The 19,120-nt window shown below is 35.9% G+C and overlaps 1 protein-coding gene across 6 annotated transcripts in view; it reads left to right on the top strand.

The window, feature by feature from the left end:
• PCDH7 (protocadherin 7) overlaps nucleotides 1-19,120 on the top strand; it is a 409,841-nt gene that overhangs the window by 315,795 nt on the left and 74,926 nt on the right. The window lies entirely within an intron of this gene.

The raw sequence follows: 19,120 nt of genomic DNA, 5'->3' as shown, positions 1-19,120 counted from the left end.
GCTGGGTCATTTGGTAGTTCTATATTTAGTTTTTTAAGTAACCTCCATACTGTTCTCCATAGTGGCTGTAACAATTTACATTAACACAAACAGTGCAAGAGGGTTCCCTTTTCTCCACACCCTCTCCAGCATTTATTGTTTGTAGATTTTTTTGATGATGGCCATTCTGACCGGTGTGAGGTGATACCTCATTGTAGTTTTGATTTGCATTTCTCTAATGATTAATGATGTTCAGCATCCTTTCATGTGTTTGTTGGCAATCTGTATATCTTCTTCGGAGAATGTCTATTTAGGTCTTCTGCCCGTTTTTGGATTGGGCTGTTTGTTTTTTTGATATTGAGCTGCATGAGCTGCTTGTAAATTTTAGAGATTAATCCTTTGTCAGTTGCTTCATTTGCAAATATTTTCTCCCATTCTGAGGGTTGCCTTATCATCTTCTTTATGGTTTCCTTTGCTGTGCAAAAGCTTTTAAGTTTCATTAGGTCCCATTTGTTTATTTTTGTTTTTATTTCCATTTCTCTAAGTGGTGGATCATAAAGGATCTTGCTGTGATTTATGTCATAGAGTGTTCTGCCTGTGTTTTCTTCTAAGAGTTTTATAGTGTCTTGCCTTACATTTAGGTCTTTAATCCATTTTGAGTTTATTTTTGTGTATGGTGTTAGGGAGTGTTCCAATTTCATTCTTTTACATGTAGCTGTCCAGTTTTCCCAGCACCACTTATTGAAGAGGCTGTCTTTTCTCCATTGTATATTCTTGCCTCCTTTATCAAAAATAAGGTGACCTTATGTGCGTGGGTTTATACCTGGGCTTTCTGTCCTGTTCCATTGATCTATATTTCTGTTTTTGTGCCAGTACCACACTGTCTTGATTACTTGATTACTTGATTAGCTTTGTAGTATAGTCTGAAGTCAGGGAGCCCGATTCCTCCAGCTCCGTTTTTCTTTCTCAGGATTGCTTTGGCTATTTGGGGTCTTTTGTGTTTCCATACAAATTGTGAAATTTTTTGTTCTAGTTCTGTGAAAAATGCCACTGGTAGTTTGATAGGGCTTGCGCTGTATCTGTACATTGCTTTGGGTGGTATAGTTATTTTCACAGTGTTGATTCTTCCAATCCAAGAACAGGTATATCTCTCCATCTATTTGTATCATCTTTAATTTCCTTCATCAGTGTCATAATTTTCTGCATACAGGTCTTTTGTCTCCTTAGGTAGGTTTATTCCTAGGTATTTTATTCTTTTTGTTGCAGTGGTAAATGGGAGTGTTTCCTTAATTTCTCTTTCAGATTTTTCATCATTAGTGTATAGGAATGCAAGATATTTCTGTGCATTCATTTTGTACCCTGCTACTTTACCAAATTCGTGGATTAGCTCTAGTAGTTTCCTGGTAGCATCTTTAGGATTCTCTCTATATAGTATCATGTCATCTGCAAAAAGTGACAGTTTTACTTCTTTTCCAATTTAGGATTCCTTTTATTTCTTTTTCTTTTCTGACTCCTGTGGCTAAAACTTCCAAAACTATGTTGAATAATAGTGGTGAGAGTGGGCAACCTTGTCTTGTTCCTGATCTTAGTGGAAATCGTTTCAGTTTTCACCATTGACAACGATGTTGGCTGTGGGTTTGTCGTATATGGACATTATTATGTTGAGGTAAGTTCCCTCTATGCCTACTTTCTGAAGGGTTTTTATCAGAAATGGATATTGAATTTTGTCGAAAGCTTTTTCTGCATCTACTGAGATGATTATATGATTTTTCTCCTTCAATTTGTTAATATGGTGTATCACATTGATTGATTTGTGTATATTGAAGAATCCTTGCATTACGGGGGTAAACCCCACTTGATCATAATGTATGATCCTTTTAATGTGCTGCTGGATTCTGTTTGCTAGTATTTTGTTGAGGATTTTTGCATCTATGTTCATCAGTGATATTGGCCTGTAGTTTTCTTTCTTTGTGACATCTTTGTCTGGTTTTGGTATCAGGGTTCTGGTGGCCTTTTAGAATGAGTTTGGGAGTGTTTCTCCCTTTGCTATATTTTGGAAGAGTTTGAGAAGGATAGGTGTTAGCTCTTCTCTAAATGTTTGGTAGAATTCTGGTCCTGGAAGATTTTTAATCACAGTTTCAATTTCAGTGCTTGCGATTGGTCTGTTTATATTTTCTGTTTCTTCCTGGTTCAGTCTCGGAAGGTTGTGATTTTCTAAGAATGTGTCCATTTCTTAGTGGTTGTCCATTTTAATGGCATAGAGTTGCTTGTAGTAATCTCTCATGATCCTTTGTATTTCTGAAGTATCAGTTGCTACTTCTCCTTTTTCATTTCTAATTCTATTGATTTGAGAATCTCCCTTTTTTTCTTGATAAGTCTGGCTAATGGTTTATCAATTTTGTTTATCTTCTCAAGGAACCAGCTTTTAGTTTCATTGATCTTTGCTATTGTTTCCTTTATTTCTTTTTCATTTATTTCTGATCTGATATTTATGATTTCTTTCCTTCTGCTAAATATGGGATATTTTTGTTCTTGTTTCTCTAATTGCTTTAGGTGTAAGTTTAGATTGTTTATTTGAGATGTTTCTTGTTTCTTTAGGTAGGATTGTATTGCTGTAAACCTCCATCTTAGAACTGCTTTTGCTGCATCCCATAGGTTTGGGGTTGTCGTGTTTTCATTGTCATTTTTTTCTAGGTATTTTTTGATTTCCTCTTTGATTTCATCAGTGATCTCTTGGTTATTTAGTAGTGTATTGTTTAGCCTCCATGTGTTTGTATTTTTTACAGATTTTTTTCCTGTAATTGATATCTAGTCTCATAGCATTGTGGTTGGAAAAGATACTTGATATGATTTCAGTTTTCTTAAATTTGCCAAGGCTTGATTAGTGCCCCAAGATATGATCTATCCTGGAGAATGTTCCATGAGCACTTGAGAAGAAAGTGTATTCTGTTGTTTTTTGGATGGAATGTCCTATAAATATCAATTAAGTCCATCTTGTTTAATGTATCATTTAAAGCTGGTGTTTCCTTATTAATTTTCATTTTGGATGATCTGTCCATTGGTGAAAGTGGGGTGTTAAAGTCCCTTACTATGATTGTGTTACTGTCGATTTCCCCTTTTATGCCTATTAGCATTTGCCTTGTGTATTGAAGTGCTCCTCTGTTGGGTGCATAAATATTTACAATTGCTATATCTTCTTCTTGGATAGATCCCTTTATCATTACGTAGTGTACTTCTTTGTCTCCTGTAATAGTCTTTATTTTAAAGTCTATTTTGTCTGATAGGAGAATTGCTACTCCAGCTTTCTTTTGATTTCCATTTGCATGGAATATCTGTTTCCATCCCTCACTTTCAGTCTGCATGTGTCCCTATGTCTGAAGTGGGTCTCTTGTAGACAGCATATATATGGGTCTTGTTTTTGTGTCCTTTCAGCCAGTCTACATCTTGTGGTTGGAGCATTTAGTCCATTTACATTAAAAGTAGTTATTGATATGTATGTTCCTATTATCATTTTCTTAATTATTTTGGTTTGTTATTGTAGGTCTTTTCCTTCTCTTGTGTTTCCTGCCTAGAGAAGTTCCTTTAGCATTTGTTGGAAAGCTGGTTTGGTGGTGCTGAATCCTCTTAGCTTTTGCTTGTCTGTAAAGCTTTTAATTTCTCCATCAAATCTGAATGAGATCCTTGCTGGGTAGAGTAATCTTGGTTGTAGGTTTTTCCCTTTCATCACTTTATTTTTTTATTTTTATTTTTTTTTTAAATTATTTATTTATTTATTTATTTATTTTTTTAAATTTTATTTATTTATTTATTTATTTATTTATTTATTTTTGGCTGTGCTGGGTCTTCGGTTCGCGCGAGGGCTTTCTCCAGTTGCGGCAAGTGGGGGCCACTCTTCATCGCGGTGCGGGGACCGCTCTTCATCGCGGTGCGCGGGCCTTTCACTATCGCGGCCCCTCCCGCTGCGGGGCACAGGCTCCAGACGCGCAGGCTCAGCAGCTGTGGCTCACGGGCCCAGCCGCTCCGCGGCATGTGGGATCCTCCCAGACCAGGGCTCGAACCCGCGTCCCCTGCATTAGCAGGCAGATTCCCAACCACTGCGCCACCAGGGAAGCCCCCCTTTCATCACTTTAATATATCCTGCCACTCCCTTCTGGCTTGCAGAGTTTCTGCTGAAAGATCAGCTGTTAGCCTTATGGGGATTCCCTTGTATGTTATTTGTTGTTTTTCCCTTGCTGCTTTTAATATTTATTCTTTGTATTTAACTTTTGATAGTTTGATTAACATGTGTCTTGGCGTGTTTCTCCTTGGATTTATCCTATATGGGACTCTCAAGTCCAGCTTCCTGGACTTGATTGACTGTTTCCTTTCCCATATTAGGGAAGTTTTCAACTACAATCTCTTCAAATATTTTCTCAGCCCTTCTTTTTCTCTTCTTCTTCTGGGACCCGGTTAATTCGAATATTGGTGTGTATAATGTTGTCCCAGAGGTCTCTGAGACTGTCCTCAATTCTTTTCATTCTTTTTTCTTTATTCTGCTCTTCAGTAGTTATTTCCACTATTTTATCTTCCAGGTCACTTATCCGTTCTTCTCCCTCAGTTATTCTGCTATTGATTCCTTCTAGAGAATTTTTAATTTCATTTATTGTGTTCATCATTGTTTGCTTGCTATTTAGTTCTTCTAGGTCCTTGTTAAACCTTTCTTGTATTTTCTCCATTCTATTTCCAAGATTTTGGATCATCTTTACTATCATTATTCTGAATTCTTTTTCAGGTAGACTGCCTATTTCCTCTTCAGTTGTTAGGTCTGGTGGGTTTTTGCCTTGCTTCTTCATCTGCTGTGTGTTTCTCTGTCTTCTCATTGTGCTTAACTTACCGTGTTTGGGGTCTCCTTTTTGCAGGCTGCAGGTTCGTTGTTTTTGTTGTTTCTGGTGTCTGCCCCCAGTGGGTAAGATTTGTTCAGTGGGTTGTGTAGGCTTCCTGGTGGAGCGAACTGGTGCCTGGGTTCTGATGGATCAGGCTGGATCTTGTCTTTCTGGTGGGCATGACCCTGTCCAGTGGTGTGTTTTGGGGTGTCTTTGACCTTATTATGATTTTAGGCAGCCTCTGTGCTAATGGGTGGGGTTGTGTTCCTCTCTTGCTAGTTGTTTGGCATAGGGTGTCCTGCACTGTAGCTTGCTGGTCGTTGAGTGGAGCTCGGTATTAGCATTGAGATGGAGATCTCTGGGAGAGCTTTTGCAGTTTGATATTACATGGAGCTGGGAGGTCTCTGATGGACCAATTCCTGTTGTCGGCTCTCCCACCTTAGAAGCACAGGCCTGACACCCGGCTGGAGCACGAAGGCCCTGTCAGCCACATGGCTCAGAAGAAAAGGGAGAAAAAAGGAAAGAAGGAAAGAAAAAATAAAATAAAATAAAGCTATTAAAATAAAAAATTTAAAAAATTATTAAAAATTTAAAAATTAAAAAGTAATAAAAAAACAAAGAAGGAAGAGAGCAACCAAACCAAAAAACAAATCCACAAATGATAACAAGAGCTAAAAACTATAGCTTTTCCTCCTGGAAGGAGCCTCGATAGTGGCCTCTGCTTGCACACAGGCTTCTTGGTGGCGGCAGCAGCAGCCTTAGCATTTCATGCCCATCTCTGGTGTCCACGCTGATAGCTGAGACTCGCGCCTGTCTCTGGAGCTCATTTAGGCTGTGCTCTGAACTCCCTCTCCTTGAGCACCCTGAAACAATGGTGTCTTGCCTCTTAGGCAGGTCCAGAGTTTTTCCTGGACTCCCTCCCAGGTAGCTGTGGCGCCCAGCCCCCTTCAGCCTGTGTTCACGCAGCCAACCCCAGTCCTCTCCCTGGGATCTGAGCTCCAAAGCCAGAGCCTCAGCTCCCAGCTTCCCAGCCCCCACCCGCCCCAGCAGGTGAGCAGACAAGCCTCTCAGGCTGATGAGTGCTGGTCAGCACTGATTCTCTGTGCGGGAATCTCTCTGCTTTGCCCTCTGCACCCCTCTTGCTGTGCTCTCCTCTGTGGCTCTGAATCTTACCCCCCGCCCATCCTCCGTCTCCTCCAGTGAAGGGGCTCCTAGTGTATGGAAACTTTTCCTCCTTCACAGCTCCCTCCCAGAGGTGCAGGTCCCATCCCTATTCTTTTGTCTTGCTTTTTCATTTTACTTTTGCCCTACCAAGGTACGTGGGGAGTTTCTTGCCTTCTGGGAAGTCTGAGGTCTTCTGCCAGCGTTCAGTAGGTGTTCTGTTGGAGTTGTTCCACATGCAGATGTATTTTTGATGTATTTGTGGGGAGGAAGGTGATCTCCATGTCTTACTCCTCTGCCATCTTGAAGGTCTCTCTCTTTTTTCTTTTAAGTAGTTAAATGTTATGTTGTGACTGCTATTGCTCCTTCAGGAATTGAATTACTTTTTTACCAGAGCTTTGATGGCTTTTTTGAGAAATCATTTTCCAGATCTCTCTCTTTGCAATAGTTAGGATACCTTTTCTGTTGGCAATTTATGTTTTTTAATTTTTTATAGATGCTAAAAAGTGGATACGACTTATAAAAACAAAAAGTGAAGCTACATATTTCCTTTTATTCTCATCCCCCTCAGTGTTCACCTGTACTCTCTGAGTCACCCCAGATGGTCTCTCTACTTCCGTGTCTTCTCATTTCCACCATTCAGCATACCTATCACCAGGCTAATCCTGTGTAAACACCATTTTCATAATGTTAACTCCCTCACTCAAAGTTCTTCACCCAGTGGTCCAACCCAGAATTCTAATCTCATTACTTCGTCGCTCAGACTTTTTTCAACCTATCTTTCCAAACTTTACATCCTGTCCCCCAAACATAACTTAATTTTCTCTTGCTTCTGTGCATTTGTCCCTGCTGTTTCCTCAATCCACATCATCCTTCTCACAAGGCCACTGACTTGGTTCCTTTTCACATGTCAAAACTCTGTTTGATTTCTTAATCTTCTGGTGAGTCTTCCCTGTTCTTCTCATGTTACTGTATTCTCTTTTTTTACTGTAACTTTATATGACACTCAGGATTTAACACTGATTTGCTATTTTGTCACCTACAAACTATTATTGTCCCATATCCTGTCATGGGTGCATGCTCTGTCCCTACAGCTACATTGTACTTTCTAGGAGTTAGTAGATACATTTTATAATTCTTCTGATTTCCCCTAAACAAAATATATTTTAGAAATAATAGGTTATTCAACTAAAACTTACTGGTTATTTGAAATTATTTTCAGCAGTAATGATAATAAAATACTCACCTGGAACAGATGAAACTCTTGGAACCTGGAACAGCTTTTGATTAAACCATCAAAGCAGAATTTCCTGAGAGCAACATGTAAAATCAGAATAGCTAGAACATATTTCACATCTGTAAGAAGAACTGAAGATTATGAACATGTCCAAGTTAATGTGTTCAAAGAGAGTTGATGATTATTAATCTTACAGCTGGAGTTACAACAAGCAAGGAGATACAGACTGACCTTTACAATAGACAGGAATTTGCAAGAGTGAGAGATATCACTAGTTTAAACCACACCAACTTTGTAAGGAGCTGTCTTGAGTTATTATATATAGGTCCAGTTCTTCTAACGTATTTTAAAATTCTTTCAGCACCTACATTCTGTATAAGGAGATAAGTAATTGAAAAATTTAGCTTGCCTGACTTAAAGGTAGTAATCTGCATGCCATTAGATCAGCGAGATTAAGGATTCTGGTTCCTCCTCATGGTGACATTATATGGGAAAGGCAGAGTGGTTAAAAGTATCAGATGTTCATCCAGTCTATGTCCTTAGTGCCTTTTTGTTGATTCCAATTAGGCTAATATAACTGCAGATTTCTCTTTAGAACTGCAATGTATTTTAATTTTTCCCTGTAATGTTTGTTATTTAATGTTTTGCTCTTTTTTTTTTTTTTTTTGATGTGGAGTGAGTGTAGGGTATTTATCAAATATTTGGATCAACCTGCCATAATTTTAGTCCCATCCCATTTCATGTTATTTTCTAACTGCTGTCAATGTCTTATTTTGGCTTTCTTTTTTAAATATTATTGTATGGCATTATCTCTACATGTTTTGTCCCTAGGCATTACAGGAACATCTGAAAAACAAAGCATTTATGTTTGATGGTAACAAGTATGGATGTGACATGGAAACTCACTTGTTTTTAACTTTACAGCTACCTTTACTCCTTGTTTCCTTAATTTTTTTTTTTTTTTTATCACTCCCTGTGGCTTGTGGGATCCTAGTTCCCCAACCAGGGATTGAACCCAGGCCTTCAGCAGTGAAAATGTGGAGTATCAACCACTGGACAGCCAGGGAATTCCCTGCTCCTTTTCTCCTTAACTGATATGTTTCTTTCTTCTTTTATGTGATTCATCTTCAAGTGAAATATTATGTTTTTATACCTTCCTCCAATGAAAATGAAAAAGGGTAGCTATGTTTTAAGAGATTATATTTTTAAGTTTATAAAGCATTTTCTTTGTTAAAGTTTTTAAATGGCAGAGAAATTTAGTAGATCCTAACTGGCACAATAAATTTAAAATTTACAAATTTTAAGATCTCTCATGTAGTAGCTGAATATATTGGGTCTACAAAAGCTTTGGGTGATAAAGGTTTTGAAAATCTAATACTGGACTTTAATGACTTTGGGTAGTAGCAGGCTTTTAAAACCTTCAAATGACAATGATTTCCTTTACCTCAGTAAACATCTGGCATCATAATAAGTTCTCGAGTTGAGCCTTATAATATAAAATATAATTTAAATGTTATCTTCTTTAAGTACTTTCAAAAAAGATACCTCCTCATCTTTTTCAAAGAAGAAACACTAGATCAGTGATTGGCACATCATTATAATGTAATTCTCAAATTTTATAACTAAGTCACTTGTAGTTAGCAATGTTTTTTTATTATTATTAATTAATTAATTAATTAATTTAAGGCTTTGTTGGGTCTTCGTTTCGTGCGAGGGCTTTCTCGAGTTGCGGCAAGCGGGGGCCACTCTTCATCGCGGTGCGCGGGCCTCTCACTATCGCGGCCTCTCTTGTTGCGGAGCACAGGCTCCAGACGCGCAGGCTCAGCAGTTGTGGCTCACGGGCCTAGTTGCTCCGCGGCACGTGGGATCTTCCCAGACCAGGGCTCAAACCCATGTCCACTGCATTAGCAGGCAGACTCTCAACCACTGCACCACCAGGGAAGCCCCTAGCAATGTTTTTTCTTTGAGACTAAGAATGCATCCTAAAAGTGGAGTAAGAAAATAATGAGAGTCAAAAGGATGTGTTTAATAAATTGATTGCAAATTTCACATTATATTTAAGGTATCTGAATCTGAGATAAAGAGAACATCCAATGCTTGCTTTGTATCTTGCTTATTAAGGAATGTTAGATGTTCACCTAATTGTTAATGTCATTGATCACTAGGACTCTAGTTGGAGACACTTACCCACCTGGACATAGCTGTGTTCCAGTGTAAAAAGGAGAAATGTATTTTACGCAAACAGATTCCGGATGCCACTTTCATCTTTATAAACATTGGGTGTCTATATTTTCTCTCTATGACATTTTCTTAAGTTTTCATCCATTAATCAAACATCCAAATGAGACAAATTTTATACATATGTATGTTTGTCAGTGAATATTCCAATTTCTTTATTTACAAATTAAGAATTTGCTTATTTTTAGAAAATGTCAGTATTTAGAAAAATGTTGTTATTTAACAATAAATTTGGTATTTAGTTAAGTCAATTCATAAAAGCACACTCAAATGTGCTTTAATTTAAAATATTTGTAAACACATGAGACTTTTTCTTTCTTACTCATGGGTTTTGCCAATAAAAACATTTTGACTTTCATAAGTAGAAAGCTTAGTCATGTTATCTTGTTCTCCTGCACCCACCAGAAATTGACATTATTTTTCTGATTCTACTTAAATAGTCATCTTATCTCCAGTTTTCTTCAAAATAAAATCATCATGGGAAATAGAAAAATGAGAGCTTGGTCTTAAGTACAATCTTTTAAATAGAATAAACATTTTCACTTTTCACAGTAGTGATTCAGAAAGAACAACCCAGGCATTCAGCAATTAATTATACTAATTTCTACACATAAACATATATTAGCTTGTCTGTATCGGTGATTAGAGAAGAAAATAAAACTTTGCTGTATGTGTCTGTGAGCTAGTTGGGCTCTAATGATACACCTGGTAATGAAGATCACATGCCAATTAGCAGTATAGGAAACTGATGCTGTTACTGGATTCAACGGCCAAAGTAGCACCATGCGCTCTATGAAAGTGGATAAGGGCAATCATTTAAAAACTACATAATTTAAAAATATTACTTGATTTAAAAAAATTCCTATCTGGAAAAGTCACATTTGTAAATTCATTTTTATGTATAAATATAAAGAAATATATATATATGTGTACACACACACACACACACTAAGTGCCTTAAGAAAGTATGATAGGAGTTCAAAAACAGATATTTACTAGATATTCACAGGAGATTCTTAAGATTTAACTATCTAAGTTGAAATGAACTTTGACAACTGAAAGCAATGAGATTCTGAACAAGAATCTGCTATGAAACAAGAATTTGCAGAACTGAAATAATTTTATTTAGGAGCACTGGGGGAAATTTTGGCTTGCTATAACAAAAACATACACACACACACACACACACATGCACACACACAGAAACTAAAAACAAAAGTAGAAAACTTCCACCAGTTAATTCCAAACCAGACATATATCTGTGCAAAGAAATCAGGTGACACACATTTTCACTTAAAGAGTTATTACTGTATTCTTTCCCTTATTTCATTCTGTTTAATAGCGTATTCACAATAGTCAGTTTCTTTGGAATTCATCTTATATATCATTGATGGTTGTGTAAGCAACATTAATTTATTTGTTAAATATTCATTTACATATGCCAGTCGGTCAAAGCAAATTTTAACCAAAAACTTATAAACCTAACAAATAGATGGTAATCATCTAGTTAGGCAGAGTGCATTTACCTGAGAGGTAAATGCTATATATGACATTTAGTTATAAAGATGACTTTCTAAATTTTTATTACTTTTATTTTAATGTGCTTCCTGAGGACAATAAATATAATTTGACAAGTGATTTAATTAAGGAGGTAAAAGACCTTCTTACAATCTAGGTAATATTTTTGGAAATTACTGAATGAAAAAGTTAATCGCCTGGCAGTCTTTCACACCAACTGTGCTGGCAATCTAGCGGCAAACCTAATAAATAGTCTCTCGTATAGACAAATATGCTTCAGATAATAATAGAGTCTTTGACTAGGGTATTCTAGATAGTCATTCAAGAAGGAAACAATGGAATAAGCAGAGCCAAGTTGAAGAATCAACAGAGGCAGTGATACACAGAATTGTGAAACTATTTACAAGCTGACACTCACTGCCACATGTTACTGACTGCAGATCTAAAACCTATTGTTCCATTCTCATGTGGCAAAAACACAGGCCCTAGTGCAACACTCAATAGAAATTGAAGCAACTTTCCCCCTTATACAGAAAAGTGCAATGATTCATCAACATTTCAAGTTTCTTCCTTAGAATTTACTTTTGAAAATGGTGATACTTGTCTTGACTTTGTCTATCATACCATTATTCCTTAACATCGTGTTCATATTTGCTTGCTTTAAATTTTTTTTAGAAGTCTATGACTATTTATATTTGAATTAACTTGAAATAATAATGAATAATGAAGCAAATCTTCATTTTGAGAAGAAATATTCCATGAGTCCTTGATGACAAGTAGCATCTATATTACTTTCATAACTTCTTAAACATGTTTTTTAAATATATAAATCAAAACACTTTCTACCCAATAACATTTCTAACAGCATTGTATAATTATTAATTTTTAAAATCATTTTGGGTGTAGTCCTTCAGCTTTATTTTGATACTCATTAAGAACATGACAGTAAAATTGTATACATTGTCATACTTATTCATAATGTTCATTATAATTTACATAAATATTTTTCTTCTAATTATTAAGCTCTATGTCATTTCAATGTTGTTTTATTTGCCCCCAAAATGATACAAATTAAATAGTTTTGAATATATAGCAAAATAATACACTTCTCAACTTGAGTTAGATGTACATTACCATTTTCACAATATTCTAGGGTAAATAATAATTTATAATTAGGACAAGGTAGTTGAATTAAATATCTCTGAATTCAAATTTATGCTTCTATAATCCAAAGAAATTATAATCAAGATAATATTTTCTTATTAATTATATATCATCTTATCTCTAAGGATTTATATGACTGAAATTTTCTATACATTTACTATATAAAGTATTATTTTCTTACATGTATAAAATATTGAGTGGAAAATAACCTTAGGGATAGTCTGCTCTCGGTTCCCTCTACAAATTGAAGAGACTTCGCCACAGTGAGGCAAAATGGCTTAGAAAACTCCACAATTATTCAGGCAAAATGAAAGCTGGAATCAGCCTGCCTTTCTGTGGTTATAACAGCACATGTGCTTGGTCAGGCATATCAGACCAAAACAATGTAGAGATTGTGTTGATTTCCATTAAAAGGTACCTTCATATTTACACACAAGTTTATACTAGTTTGGCTAAATCCTATGAAGAATAAATCAGCTGCATCTAGTAGTAAGCTCATTTTCCTTTGCTCATATATACAGATAAAATATAGATGTTTTGTGGCTTCATGTTTCCCAATTTTGGTTATGGGTCTAGATATCTTTCTATGATAATATATTACTTCCCTTAACGTTTAAATAACTAAGAGCCCACCCAGTGAGAGTTAATTTATTTGAGGTCACTTAATTATAATTTACTAGCATTTAATTTTCAAAAAAAGACACTCCTATTTGTTGCATCTCCAAAGAGCTCCCAGTACCATCAAATTCTTAAATGGTTTTGTCTTGTGTATTGCCATATTGTTTGGATGGCCCTTAGTGGCCAAACATTTAATTAAAGCCCCTTGAGGGGATAGTTTTTATTATTTGTTATTGGACATCCGCCAAAGCTCATTTTACCAAGTGTTTGTTGTCTACTTAGGCTACTTCTGTGTATATTTTTAATACTGTCTATATACCTTAAGTGTTAAATACTCCTTAAAAGCAATCATTTCCTACCATCTCCAAAGTCTAAAATATTCAATTTTTGTATATGTGAAGGTTAGTGTATAATTTTGTCTTGTAAAATCATTAAATTTTTTTTTTTAGTTAGTGATTTTTCATTACGTTTTCCTTAGAAGAACAGGAACCCTCCACCTTGTGGATGAAATCTTTGATTTAGTTAACTTACGTAACGCATCAATAGCGATAATAGCTTATCGAATGCCAAGTTTTCAACATTCTCTGTAGTAAGCACATAGCACACATTATTTTGGTTAAGTATCATTACAAATTTAGGGAAATTTTTCACTATTCTCAAGAAGACAAGACCTAGGCTGTTAAGTAACTTGTGCAAGTTTATTTCACTTGTAAGAGGGAATCTTGGTTTCTGTCCAGACCTCTCTGAGCCCAGGTTGTAACCATTTCACAGTACAGTCTTCTCTTTGAAAGAACAAGCCTGGGCTCTTCACTGACTTCCCTTTATTGTCATGTTGGTTTCTATGGAACATAAAATGCTAGAACATGTATCATTTTTAAGAAAGCCTTAAATTACAGTGTGTGTGTTTTCTTTCAAGTCTGTGTTTTGGGCATTTAAGATGTCCCCTGGATTGAATATTTGTGATTTTATTTTAAAATCTATTTTAGCAGAAGCTACCAGGTGATAATTGGTGTGTTAGGTTTGTCTCCCAGCACTGCATGGTTCATGAAATCATTTTTGTTTGTTTGTTTGATTTTTTTTTAAAGTCATGTAATGTATAAGGTATTCAGATAGTGATATGATGATGATGATGCAAAATCCAAAGATTATCATTTTAATTGTTTTCTAGAGGGTTAATCTAACAGGTCCTACTTTGTTTAGTCCCTGAGACTATAGCTATTAGAAAATATAAAATCATAGTTGTTTTTTCATTATAAAATTTATCTAGATCTTCTCAAAGAAAAATGTGTCTCCTTGTGTTTAAATTAATTTCCTTCTTTTGCAGTTAAAAAAATATCCTGAGGCAAGAAAGAGTATAAAGAATATTTTAACAAAACAAACTTAAAACTCAATTTTAAACTCAGTGTTACATAATTAGAGTTTTCTTCTTTGTTTCTGGAATAATTGCATCACCTGTAATATTCCAAGCATGCACATTGAAAGTTAAAGTTTTTACTGATTTTTTTTTTAATTGATTGCTGGTTTGACTGAGCTGACCTTTGCTTTGAATCAGAATTGATTGACCAATTGAGTCAACATGGTTTAATTGGTTGTGCATATACACAGAGACTTTGTTTATTGAATTTAGGATATTCTGAGTAACATAATTTCCCTCTGCTTCTCTTCTGCTCCAGGAAACACTCTGCTTTATGATTGCATTTAATAACGTGTCAGAAAGCAAATAGAAATAGTACCATACACAAGGGAGAGGAACAACGGATTCAGCAACTGTTTAACATCCAAAGAAACCATTCTTACAAGATTGTTTCAGATTCATATAGTTTGTATATTACACTTATTTGTTATATTAAAGATGGTATCTGAAATCTGGCTTCTGTAAAGTTATCAGAAAACCAAAAGCCATTGACAGTATGATAGCCATCTATTATAACTGTATGATTTCCAACATTTAAAAAAATTTGGAGAGCCTCCTAGAACAATAGGATAAATCTGAATGCACTAGGGATACTGCATTCTATCTCTGTGTTTCTAAGTTACATTTTTACTGTTGTAACAGGGTAGCATAGCGTGCAAAAGAAATTAAGTAATACATAAAAGAACCAATATAGATTCTAAGATCTTCCTGGAGGATAAAAATAATAGTTCTCTTGTTCTTTTAAAATATCTCATTTCCTTTATTTTGTCCTGATTTTTTTATCATTTGGACATCAGAAACAGGTCTGAAACTCAGAAATTAATAATCAGAAGGATATGAGAGCCAACTTTCTGGGTGCTAAAGGTAGCCTGCCTCTCAGTGCCAAAATTATAACTGATTTCATAAATTTAGTTCTTGTGTTAGGAACTGTAGTGCCAATGAAAATCAATAAAAACAATTTCCTTCTACATTCATGATCCTCTCATACTCATTCTTCATATTCTTTTCAGGACCATTTTGTCAAAATGCCACAGGGCCATACAAAATGTAATTTTGTGTTTCTGTGTTTATGTCCCATGAAACCTGATTTTTCCTGTGTGCTTTTGATTGGTATGAAGTGCAACAGGGGCTTTAGGCAAAGTAAAAATTTCACATTTTCATAGTTTTTAAAATATTGAAGGAAACACCAAGGTTTGTTGTCATTTTTTGTATAAAATTTGAGGCTGCATACAATTTACATACTGTAAGTAGTATATTCATATAGAGAGCGTGTGTGTGTATAATTACATGTGTGAATAATGTATTTGCTGAGTTAATCCTTATTGGATGTCTGAAAAGATACTGAGCGAATACAGATTAAAATGCAATTTTTAAAAAGAAAGACCTTGTTAAGCCCACAAATCTTTAACATAGCTGAAAACTCAGATGCTTCCAGACAGATAGGTTATTATTCATTAATTAATTCTCTCACTCGTTCATGTATTCATTTATTCAAAGCATTTATCAAAGCTGTGGGCCATGTGATTGCTGTAATGGCAGGGAAAATACATGTATTGATATATCTTTTTCTTCAAAAAGCTTATTTAAATATTCAGACTATAATATAAGTTTAATACAAGCAAGTACACAATACATCATTTCTAACATCAACTCATTATTCCTTTAGATTTACATGGTTCACCTACATTTAATTCTTGGGCATTGATTCCTCAAAATAATTCACAAACATTTTGCAAGAATTGAATATACTACTATGCATGCAGTGTTTAATCTAGGGCCTGACTCATCATCATATTCAATAAATTATAGTAGTTATTATCAATATTATTTTTTTTCCAAAACTGTCCAAATGAGATATGTATTATTTTTTTCCATTTCACAGTTGAGCAAACTGATTCTCAGGTTATTTTTAAAAGGGACTGCACATATTAAATGGTACTGCTAACGTTGAAAGCAATAGGTAATTGATTTTAAAGAATGATGTTATCTTCTTTAAGACAAGGGGATATTCATAGTAGTATGTTCATTATTTAAATTGTCTGTCCCAGTCTGTAGAGTATAATGTTATCTAATATTTAATGAGCATGCATGTGTTAGACATTGGGCTAAGCAATTCTCATGTTATGTCTTCTATATATTATAATATCTCAATGAGTGTAGGTTTTTTATAAATGTCACCATTTTATAGATGAGGAATCTGAGATTAAGAGAAGTTTAGCAATCCTCCTCAAATCAAATAGCTGGTAATCGTTGAAGAGATTTAACCCAGTTCCAAGCGAAAACTACATACTACTTTTATGCTTGATGTTTTACAGACACAAAGTCGGTAAAAATGTGTTGAAAGCTCAAGATGATTTGAATATTTGGGGTTTTTTTTTCCCCATGTCTATTACAATATACTGTATATCAAAAAGCAGGTTAAGGGACCTAGCATTATGTTATGGGCCATGTAGTAAGTATCAGTACCGTTTTCAAAATGAAAACTTAGAATGTTAGGTACAAAGAAATTTAGATTATCAATAGAAGAAAATCAGATAAAATTTTGCTTATGTCCACTTGGCCATGCTGGGGATTAGCCCTTCTGTGATTATTTATTATATGTTATTTTAATACAACAGAACAACATATTTAACATAGGAAGTTTGGAAACAACATGCATTTAAAAAGTCAGATTTCTTCCTATCACCCAGAGATAACAACTTTGAAAATATTGACACATATGCATGTAGTATTCTCATTTTGCTGTATGCTTGTATGGAGCATGTTCTGGGTGGAGGGGGGGTGGTGGTGACTTAAAACAACAGAAATTTATTCTTTCACAGTTGTGGAGTCTAAAAGTCCAAAATCAAGGTCTTAGCAAGGCCACAGTTCCTCCAAAGTCTCTAAGTAGAATCACTCCTTGCCTCTTCCTAACTTCTGGTAGTGGCAGCAATCCTTGGCCTTACTTGATTTACAGCTGCATTGCTCCAGTCTCTGCCTCTGTAACCATGTGGTGTTCATCATGTGTGTCTGTCTTCACATTGTCTTCCCTGTTCTTATAAGGATACCAGCCATATTGGATTAAGGGTCCAGTATGACCACATCTTAATTATGTCTGTAAGGACCCGATTTCCAAATAAGTTCACATTCTGTAATGGGAGGTGTTCATCGTATCTTTGGGGGATACAATCAATTCCGTCAGAAACAAGTTACTTACAGAATTAGAATTTTGTTTACGTATTATTTCAGGGCTTTTTTTATTGTGAACAACTTACATTGTCATTAATGAAGATAATTACATTTGATTACAGTTCTCCAGTTGACTTACTTTGATTTCGAATGTGCTAAAAATCTTTAATTTAGAATTCCAGTTGTCAAATAATATGGTAATGTACTTTATCACCCCATGGTGCTTTTGTGAGGAAGTAAGACACCCCTCTGAGGGACGCTGTGTAAACCTGGCATGTTATTATTTTCCTCTGGCATTGCAGGGACACTAGACATTTGACTTGTTCTCCTCCTTTCCCCTGCATATTGGCAATAAATATAAGATCCACGTGGCAGCTTCAGTCTAGTGTACTTGGCTGTGAGTCATCTTAACAACCAGCAGAGCGATTCTTGGTGAGGTGGAATGAGCAGCGCTTTAATAGCAGTGCTTAGTGGAAAGGCTGTCTGAGAGGCAGAAAAAAGACTTAAAATTAAATGGACTTTACAGAAAATTGTCTTCACTTTGTAGTTTGGAGTCAGGGTTGCAATTTTCAACTTTCTTTTCCCTCACTTACCTGTTGCGAAGAGATCACATTCAAGGTAAAATTAATGCTTTTCCATTACAAAGCATGTAGTCAGCAGTGGAAGAGGAAATATGACAGGCGGTTCCTGTGTCAGTTAGGACTTTAGAAAAATGCGTGGCATTAAGAGACAGAATCATGTGTCCAGTAGACATTTGACAAATGATTATTAAATGAATCAGCGGGTACTGAGTAGTAAGTGTTAAGGGCCTGTCATTGTGCCTGGATGCTTTTTGCCTTATCTTCTTTGTTTTTTCCTTTCTTCAGCTTTTTAACTCTTAAGAAAATCGAAAAGCATTCTATCAAAGTAGAGTTGATAGTCGTTATTAACCACTAGAGTTCACTGTAATATTAACAGAAATTGCCTATGACTCTAGAATCTGTTAGAACCAGGGAAAAAATTACTTTATATCAGGACACTTTTTTAAAAAATTTATTCATTTATTTATTCATCTATGGCTGTGTTGGGTCTTCATCTCTGTGCGAGGGCCCTCTCCAGTTGCGGCGAGCGGGGGCCACTCTTCATCGCGGTGCGCGGGCCTCTCACTATCGCGGCCTCTCTTGTTACGGAGCACAGGCTGCAGACGCGCAGGCTCAGTAGTTGTGGCTCACAGGCCCAGCCGCTCTGCGGCATGTGAGATCCTCCCAGACCAGGGCTCGAACCCGTGTCCCCTACATTGGCAGGCAGACTCCCAACCACTGTGCCACCAGGGAATCCCTCAGGACACTTTTAATTGTGTAATACGATTTCAGGGATAGCAACAGAGTTCCACTGATAATAGAGGTGAAACTGGAAGATACATGCTATAGGGTGATTAAGTTCTAGACCTAGGTAGTACTGCCACATTTTCCCTTCAGTGTTCTTGAAAGCTAGTATCTTGTGTGTGAGTGTTCCTTGTATCCTCAGAAACATGCTGACCAATGATCACCATCCAGTTCCACGTCAGCCACATCCTTCGTTCAACAAATATTCACATCTAATTCAAGTAAGGCTTCACTTGAGTTTCTGGGACACTACAATGCAGTGCAAGACGAGGCTATTTTTTCTTAAGGTTCACTCTGTAATTTAGGAGATAATACCTGCAAAGAATTAGAACAAAAGTCCCCAACCTTTTTAGCACCTGGGACCGGTTTCCTGGAAGACAGTTTTTCCACGGGGGTT

Source organism: Balaenoptera acutorostrata, chromosome 5 (assembly GCF_949987535.1).
Source record: "Balaenoptera acutorostrata chromosome 5, mBalAcu1.1, whole genome shotgun sequence".
NCBI classification, from domain to species: Eukaryota; Metazoa; Chordata; class Mammalia; order Artiodactyla; family Balaenopteridae; genus Balaenoptera; species Balaenoptera acutorostrata.
This window is presented reverse-complemented; position numbering and strand designations above follow the sequence as displayed.